We start from the raw sequence: 8,396 nt of genomic DNA on the forward strand, positions 1-8,396 counted from the left end.
TTTGGCTAGTATTACGAGCTGCCTCACGGTAAGCATTCTACGTCGATAGACTTTTTTAGAGTTGACTAGAACTGAAATCAGCAAAAGATTATCTACAAAACATTCATTCTATCCGCAGCTTTAGGGTTTGCTAATTTCCATAGTTGGGTTTCTTCTGCCTTTCTTAACAACATTTTTCTTTTGATAAGAAGGTGCACAACCAAAAGCAAAAAGCTTTTCTGTAAACCTTTGGTAGCTATATAATTGTTACAAAATATTTTACTCTAAATATGGCAGCTTAAACTGAGAATATTTGCATTTAAAAACATTAAAATAAGTTTAAATTGATCATAAATTTTCAGCTGTTTTTACGCAAAACTGTACATGGGATATGAAGTGCACCACAAGGAGGGCTTTGGATTAGCTTTAGCAAATTTGGGACATTTAAGGTGCACTGAAATCTCTACACATGCGCTTTTTCACTTTCTGTATCCACCAGGAAAATGGCTGCCAATTTAGACAGCGATTCTAAATAGTAGTTGACGTGCATTTTAAAATAATCACAAACATTATAGCCACAAAATTAATTTTTACAAGTTGTAGACATTGCCAGTTACACCAGACATTGGACTACACTGTCAAGAGCTTTGACATCTACAATGACGTCTACAAAGCAGGCTTATACTGGTAGAATGTTTCATACCATAATTACTGTGTGTTCAGAGCTCACGTGTGAAGTATGGATACTGCTGCTTCAGCAAGAACCGAGGATGAGCACCCTTCCTGGTTCTGAAAAAAAATAACAGAGGAAATGCCTTAAGCAGGATTCTGAAACGGGGTTGAATGAAACAAGAATGAACAAGAAATTCTTTCAAAACATGTAAAGCAATGCAAACAAATATTTATTTCAACTTATTTCTACAAAAGACCACCTCATGAAGACCGGTGGTGGGGTATTGGCTCAAAAAAAAAAGCAGAGAGCACTTATACAAATGCTACAGGGAGCCTTCGCAGCCAACAATTGTTTGAACACACCTAAACTAATCACTGTTCAACAAACTCATAAAAAATGTTTGAATGCATAAAAAACCAGTGGTAAACACAGGAAACAGTTAAAACAGAATGACGGCACAAGTTTGTCCCGTCGTTCTCTTCTGTGTCCTGGGTTTTCCTATGGTTTTTCATCCATTCAAACATGTACCAGCTAGCCCAGTCCAACGCCTTGGTATCATAAAAATATGGATAGTCAATCCTTACACAAAGTTGAAAAAAAAAGAAAGCATAAAGTAGGTGACAAAATTAAAACGACAGCAAATTGGTTGGCTTTTAATTTTAAATGATAATATAAAAAATAATGGCATGAATGAAAGTGAGCAGCACGCGAAGTACCTTGTTGCTAGCCCGACATTCCACTTTGAAGTAAAATGTCCGCTTTCAACACTACATAGGCTAAACATGCAATGAGGCATTCCTTTAGGCACACAAAATATACCATAATTGTTAAAAAAGCTACGAATTAGTTGAAAAAACCTGACCACGACAAATTGGAATTAGTGACTAGATACAGTTTCAGAAATACACAGCGACATCATATAAAAATATATGGTTCCCATACAAAGATTGATCATAACAAAAATTCAGGACATTTATCAGACTGGCATCAATGTGCAAAGCAGCTTAATGAAGGAAGACGGTCTTCACTAAAAACATGTTAATATCGGGAGCTGATGTGCTTCCCTGCAAGTTGGGTGTGTAAACCCACTGACATCTTAACTAACCCGCCTGAATCATCACTTGATAGACATTGAGGAATTTTACGAATTGGTTTATTGTAGCCAGCTGTCTAGTTTATTTCCCTATTTTTCTTGGCATTTCGTGTCTAATTCTAAATTTGGTGACTAGATAGCTTTTACTATGGTCATGCACTGGTGACAACGAATATTTGATTTTACTTTAAAAAAATTTCAGTTTTGTTTTATTGCTCACCAGCCAACGATCTGAAATATCAGAGGCGCTTAAAACGTATGTTGGCATTTCCTTCCTGCAGTGTAGTACAACTAATCATGACTTTTACCATAACTTGTTCACAAATCGTAATATGTGGAAAGTATTCAGCTTAATGAAAATGTCATTTCAGAAGCATGCACAATCAACAAGGCCTCAATGACTCTCATGACGTGGTCCACTTGTTTCTGTCACAAATAACCTGAGTGCAGACACATTCCACCGAAGACGAAGGTAACATGCCCTCTTGGGTGATGAATATTTAAAAAGCCTTACGAGTAAATTTGCTGCAGAGCACGTGAAATTGTGGCATTAAAACAAAAGATCCCTCTGCGGCATCTTTCACTTGGAGGAGCGCTTGACCACAAACTTTGAGAAGCTGGAAAATGCTCCATGAACCGCTCCAGCCAGCAGAAACGATGCAGGACACAAGTTGGTAGGCGGACCGTTGGCATCCTGCGATTGTGAAGATATTTCTGTTTAGTAGATGCTCTTCTTTTTGTACCACTGTTTATTTCACCTTTAACAAGCAGCTGAACTCCTTAACGTTCGCATAATAAAATGCTGCAATGCGGAACAGTTAGCAGGGTTACCTCAGTTTTGCTTTTCTACGAATTAACACAATGTAGGTAATCTGTACACAACTACAATCAAACTACAATTTTCACCTACTTCACTGCTAACATCAGCGTTTGACTGCTCAAGCACAAATACAGGTTAGACATGTGAGCAATCTGCTAAACGTATCCCCACAAACTGAACAATCAGGCATCAGAAATCGGCAAGGAAGGAGGTGTCACGTTTAAATGGCACTTTTTTTGTTCAAAATATAAACAACACCTGGAAGCTTGAAGCGTGAGAGGGGGTCTTTCACGCTGACAATGTCAGAACATAGCTTGTTAGTGGGCACCTGCACGATGTGCACAATGTGTTTCTTGAAAATGCGTGCGAAAGTTTGATTGATGTGTAGGACGAGAATTGCAGCACGTTTTGACACAGGCCTTGTGGACGCTTCTGCCTGCTAATGTCAATGTGGATTCTTGCTAGTCGCCCTCTTCGCTTCTTTCTGAATATAATGCTTTAGGCATTATATTCAGGACAACGACTGCATCAAAACGTGCAGCAATTACCTACGTCCCACACATCGGTGAAACTCTCGCACACATTTTCAAGACACGCAGTGCATACATTGTGCATGTGCCCACTAGCAAGCTGCATTCTGACATTGTCAGCGTGAGAGACCCCCTCTCACGCTCCAAGCTTCCGGGTATTGTTTATTAGATTCCATGCGCTGAATGCAAATCAGTGTACATTGGCGAAACGGGCAATCTGCACAGAAGATTAATGCAGCACTGGAACGAAGTGAACAAGGGCCATGCAAAAACAAGTCCACTGGCAGAGCACCATGAGAGGACAGGACACGTGGTCGACTGGAACAAGACAAAATTACTGAGAACTGAGTGCAATCTATCTTCTCGATTACTGCTCGAGTCCCTCATTGTTCAGACGACGCCCAACATTATCAACATAATGGATGGCAATCTGCACCATATCTATGCAAACTGATTGCGCCGCGTAATGCCCAATATATAGCTTCGTTTTCCACGACACATGCTCACCGTGAACAAGCAACAAACCGTTAAATGGCTTTCTTGACTTGGTCAGTGACCTACGTTTCATCACTGCAATAATGCTTTTACCTGCCTACACGGCATTCCGTCAAACACTGGACTACACCACATGAGCCATTGGCGTTCTTAACCTGCACCAGAGTATATAACCTTTCACTACTGCTATGAGATAGACCCATAAACGCACTTCAATATGGCCTTTATATTTAGCTCTTGGAAACATTATGTATAATTTTACCTTTAAGTTGCACCTGCTACAGCAGCTGGTACTATACCAAAAACATAAAAAAAAACGGTGGTTTAACACGCCAAAGCTACACTTGGGATATGGGGAGCACTGTAGGGGAAGGCTTCGCATTAATTTTGACCATCTGGGTATTTTTGTGCGCATCGAAATCTCCAAACACGGGCGTCTTTACGTGTTGCCTCCATCTGAAAAGCGGCTACACCAAGCGGTATCTAACCGACATTCGCCTCCACAGCACACCACCCTAGCCACGGCAGTGGGTTAAACATATGAAATAAAGCGAGTTTTGGAGTGCAAATGAAAATATTAATCACACGTCTTATTTTCCCAATCGATGTACCTTTTGAAATCCACCATGCAATCCCCCCTCCCCTACCGGCCTACCAAAACACCTTTGTCTCAAGAGGTAATCAGGCTGTTGTTAATGAAGTAAGTATTTACAATCCGAGACTTGCCACCGTTAAAGTCATGCACTTTGTTTTAGAGATAAGCGACATTAGCCATTTGCAGCACCAGGAGTTAATTGTGTTAAGATCAGATTGAAAGCATTGACGGTAGTAGTTGAAAGAAATTGTGTGATAAATTACAACATCATCTGCAAATAGACCTACATGGGCGGATATGCAACATGGAAGATAGACCAAGCTACCTGCCTGGGGGGACAACAAAGTGGCACGGGCAAAATAAGTATATAGTTATTAGAAGTAAACTGCATTTGAGAAGAATGAAAATCTTTTGCTCAAGTGAGGACATTAGGGTGAGTTTTTGAGAAGTAGTCTGTGGTGTGCAATGCGATTGAATGCTTTAGAAAAATCGAGAAAAACTACCGCAGTTTGTAAGCCTGTGTCAATGGATCAATGTAGATCGTGAACAAATCCTGAAAGTTGTGTTTCTCAAGTAACCCTTGTGAAAACCGTGGTGATACTCGAATGTGATATTGTGATTTTATAAATAATTAGCGACCTGAGAGTGGATGAAATGTTGCCTGACCTTGCATATGGTGCTTGTTAGGGAAATTTAATGGTGAAGTACCGTCTCCTCATTTAAAGACTGGTGCTACCTCGACTATCTTCCAACCATTGAGATTAGTGCCTGTCATGAGAGATTGCGAAAAAAGCGCTGTCAGAATTCTACAGACTGCGGGATGTACTTTTCGGTATAGTATACCAGTATGATCTGAAGTAGACCAGTTTGTATTGCAAGTTTAAAACCATATCGAAAGATCCTAAATGTTTGCTTGGCTTGATTACATACGAATACTTGCTTCAAAGTCAGTTCAATTTCTCTTCTTGCCCTTTAGTCGTCAGCCCCAGATTCTCTTCAATATCTCTGCTAAGCAATGACACGCTCCATACGCACAGCACTGCTTCATGAAAATGTTTCAAATAATCAGAGGCCACAGCACTGCTAACAGGTATACATCATGGCAAGTTCCACAACATGCAATAACTAACCTGAAAGTACATAATCGGTGGGTGCACCGATATGGCAGCAGTGCCTGGACCGATGTGTCGAGCAAATGCGCTGACTTCTGAACGGGTGGTCCAAGCGGCCAGATGATGGATGATGGATGAATGACCATTCCTGGCGGCAAAGCGTACGGAGCACCAACGAAAGGCCAGGCAGTACTTGGGTACAGCAGGTGCAGTGTCGGTTGGCCAAGGGAGGCCCTGGCAAAGCCTTTGAAACTGGACTGGAAGGCAGCTGACCCAGGACAGCCAGCAGCAGCACCTGCAGGTGCATAATCTGTGAGTGTGCTGACACTTGTTGAAATACAAGAAGAGCACACACAAAGCACGAATGCTTACATCAAGTAGATTTTTAATCGTTTAAAGACAGTAACCTCCAAGGCACTAATAAGAACATTCCCGGAACACCCCAAGTGAAATTTAGGTCACAGTAAGAATGTATTTATTAGACCCGCAGGTACTGTGAGTGGGGTATGCATGATATATGCAAAGCTAGCTACTGAGCTAATTTGCATGGAACGCATGCTAGCAGCTCATCTGTATCCCTTGCTTTCAATCGGAACTGGTGTGTGATAGTTGAGGCTCCTCCATTTCAATGTCTGACTTGTATCTGCACGTTCAATTCTCCAATATAAATCGAGTTGAGTGAGTGCCTACAGCTTTCTTGTTAGTCTCTGTATGGCCTGCGGTTTTGCGAAAATGAGAACTTGCGAATTGGCTCAATTTTCTGCACTAATTTAAAGAATACATATGCCTCTGATATCAAGCCCCAGACTTCCCGAGAGCTACTCTGACAGAATCGGCAGGCGCCTCGTAGGCGTTGTGAAATCTCCCCCACTACCCCGAGACTATGCTAACTCCCTGCGAGGCCACATGCGCGCATTTCACCTTCAATTTGCACGTACGTGAATTCTATACCTCTATGAACTCTCAGACGGGCGTCGTCATATTCGTGCCGGACTCGTGAAGCTCGGCAACGTAAATTACCGCACTCGCTCGCTGGCGCGCGGCCCGAACTCTCTCACCGTTTCCGGCCCTTGCATACTATTTTCTCCACCTTGCACTTTGTAAATTCTCATGTTTAACTACACCTCGTGCGCCCTCATCTCTTGCCTGCTTTTCTTCCAGCACAACTCCGTCAGCACCCGGTCGACGCGTACGCTGTCGGGGCGCGTTGGCGAGCGAGCACGGCAATTTCGCTGTTGTCGAGCTTCACGAGAACAGCACACATATCGCGGCCCGAAGACCGCGAGGCGTACGGTCGCCGGTCTCGCGAGCGCAATAGCTGCGAAGCGCACTGCACGGAAATCGTGGAGGGGGGGGGGGACGCCAGCCATGGAATCACGTGTACGCGTTTTCACATGCACTTCCAGGGAACCTCCTGTTCATGTTATTTCTTGGTGTACCGCGGGTATTCACGAGGGAGGACTAATCACAGCGTTGTGCCACTCACGCGAAATTGCGACTGCGATCTGCAACCGCAAAGGCACTGTTTGAGAGACACATAAACAAACGCCCCGGTGTTAAATAGCCTTGCGTGATGTGAAATTATTAGCAGCCGTGTACCATAGCGCGAGCATCGTAGCCAAGGTCTAGCTTCAGCGTAAATTGATGCTGACTTCTGCGGAAACGGTGGACTGGGCGCCAAACAAGTATACTAACTCACGTAGGCTCTCAGAGCAAACGAGATGGGGGTCTAGCGAATTACTGACCCATAAACACCAGAACTCGTTCCAACCAAATACAGAATAATAAAAAATGCGTACTTACCCGAGCAAAAACGATGTTTCCAACGTACAATTCTCCTTCACTGTCGTCTTCATCTCGCGGACACACGAACACGCTTTGTTCTGATGCAATGTCATCCACTTTTGACGCGCAGTATTTTATCCGGCGATGATCGTTCTTCCGGGGTCCCCATGTTCAACACACGCGTAGGTTGGAAGGGTAGACATCACCCATAAAGCTTCTATAACTATGATTTAAGCTTGAAATAGATAAAACAGATTAAATCACGCCGCCAACCACTCGGCACAAAACGCCATGAAAAAAAAACACACAAAAGTGAGAGATAGTTGCCAGACTTCAAATGCAGCACCTCTTTGTTTGACGAAAATTGTGTTACTACTGTAATGTTGGTAATTATCTTTCTGCTTTCAAAGTCTTAAATGTGTTTATAACTTAAATTTAAGGTTTTTAAACACAAAAAGTGAATACACATAAAGTAATTGACATATATACTGATATTGTAAAGAGGTTTGACGTTTGTTTTGGTTTTGTTTTCACGGCGGGCGAGAAAACGAGCTACTTTGGGTTTAGGAAGAGGGTGGTAAATGTCGGCGTGATAGAAAGCAAGGAACAGGTGCTTACCCTGGTCGTTAAAAAAGGAGCTAATGAAACCCTCACGTAAAAAAAAAAAAAAAAAAAGAAAAGAAAAAACACGTTCGACGAGGAATCGAACCATTGACCTACAAAACAGTAAACGGACGCGTTAACAAACAGCCATGTCGGCGGGCGGTGTTCGAGGCGCCTAAAACAACTCTATACTTACGTAAGTTGTCAACGAATATTGTCGCTTGTGTCTAGTCATCGCCTCCTTTAACGATGGTCTAGTTTATGCTGCATTTTTGAAATTCTGGCTGTCCTAACGCTTGTTTCTCACGCACCGGTCTTGCAGACGAGGCCGCATTGCTAGCGCTGCAAGCGATTGAGCCAAAGCTCCATTATTTGACTCAAGAAAAGCTATCGCAGTCAACCCGACCTTTTCTGCGCAAGCCACGGCAGCCACGAAATAAGTGGAATGTGCCGTTAGAATTATGGCGTTGATAACGCTTGTTTGACCGGCACCGTCTTGCAGACAAGCAACGTCGCTCTAATACTACAAGCGATGTCACTCCTGGCCAGTCAGGCGCATCAAACCCATCGTGTAAAACGACTGCTAACAGTGCGAAAACCTCTGAGTTTGTAACAAGTGGGGATTTGCGATGGCGGCGACGTAATAGGTACAGCAAGCAGGTAGGCAGAACAGCAGCGTAGGGTTACAACCTTTCCCCGAAAAAAAAAAAC

General features: G+C 42.9%; 1 long non-coding RNA gene across 1 annotated transcript; it reads right to left on the bottom strand.

Annotated features, from left to right (window-relative positions):
* Positions 1 to 845: 845 nt before the first annotated feature.
* LOC144149036 (uncharacterized) lies at positions 846 to 7,350 on the bottom strand. The gene is made up of 3 exons (XR_013318143.1): positions 7,101 to 7,350; positions 5,316 to 5,592; positions 846 to 2,439 (listed from the first exon to the last, which is right to left on the bottom strand). It is a non-coding gene; the product is annotated as an uncharacterized LOC144149036 (long non-coding RNA).
* Between the last annotated feature and the right edge of the window lie 1,046 nt (positions 7,351 to 8,396).

This window comes from Haemaphysalis longicornis, unplaced genomic scaffold, assembly GCF_048455015.1.
Source record: "Haemaphysalis longicornis isolate Haplotype H1 unplaced genomic scaffold, Haemaphysalis longicornis Haplotype H1 scaffold_8, whole genome shotgun sequence".
NCBI lineage: Eukaryota > Metazoa > Arthropoda > Arachnida > Ixodida > Ixodidae > Haemaphysalis > Haemaphysalis longicornis.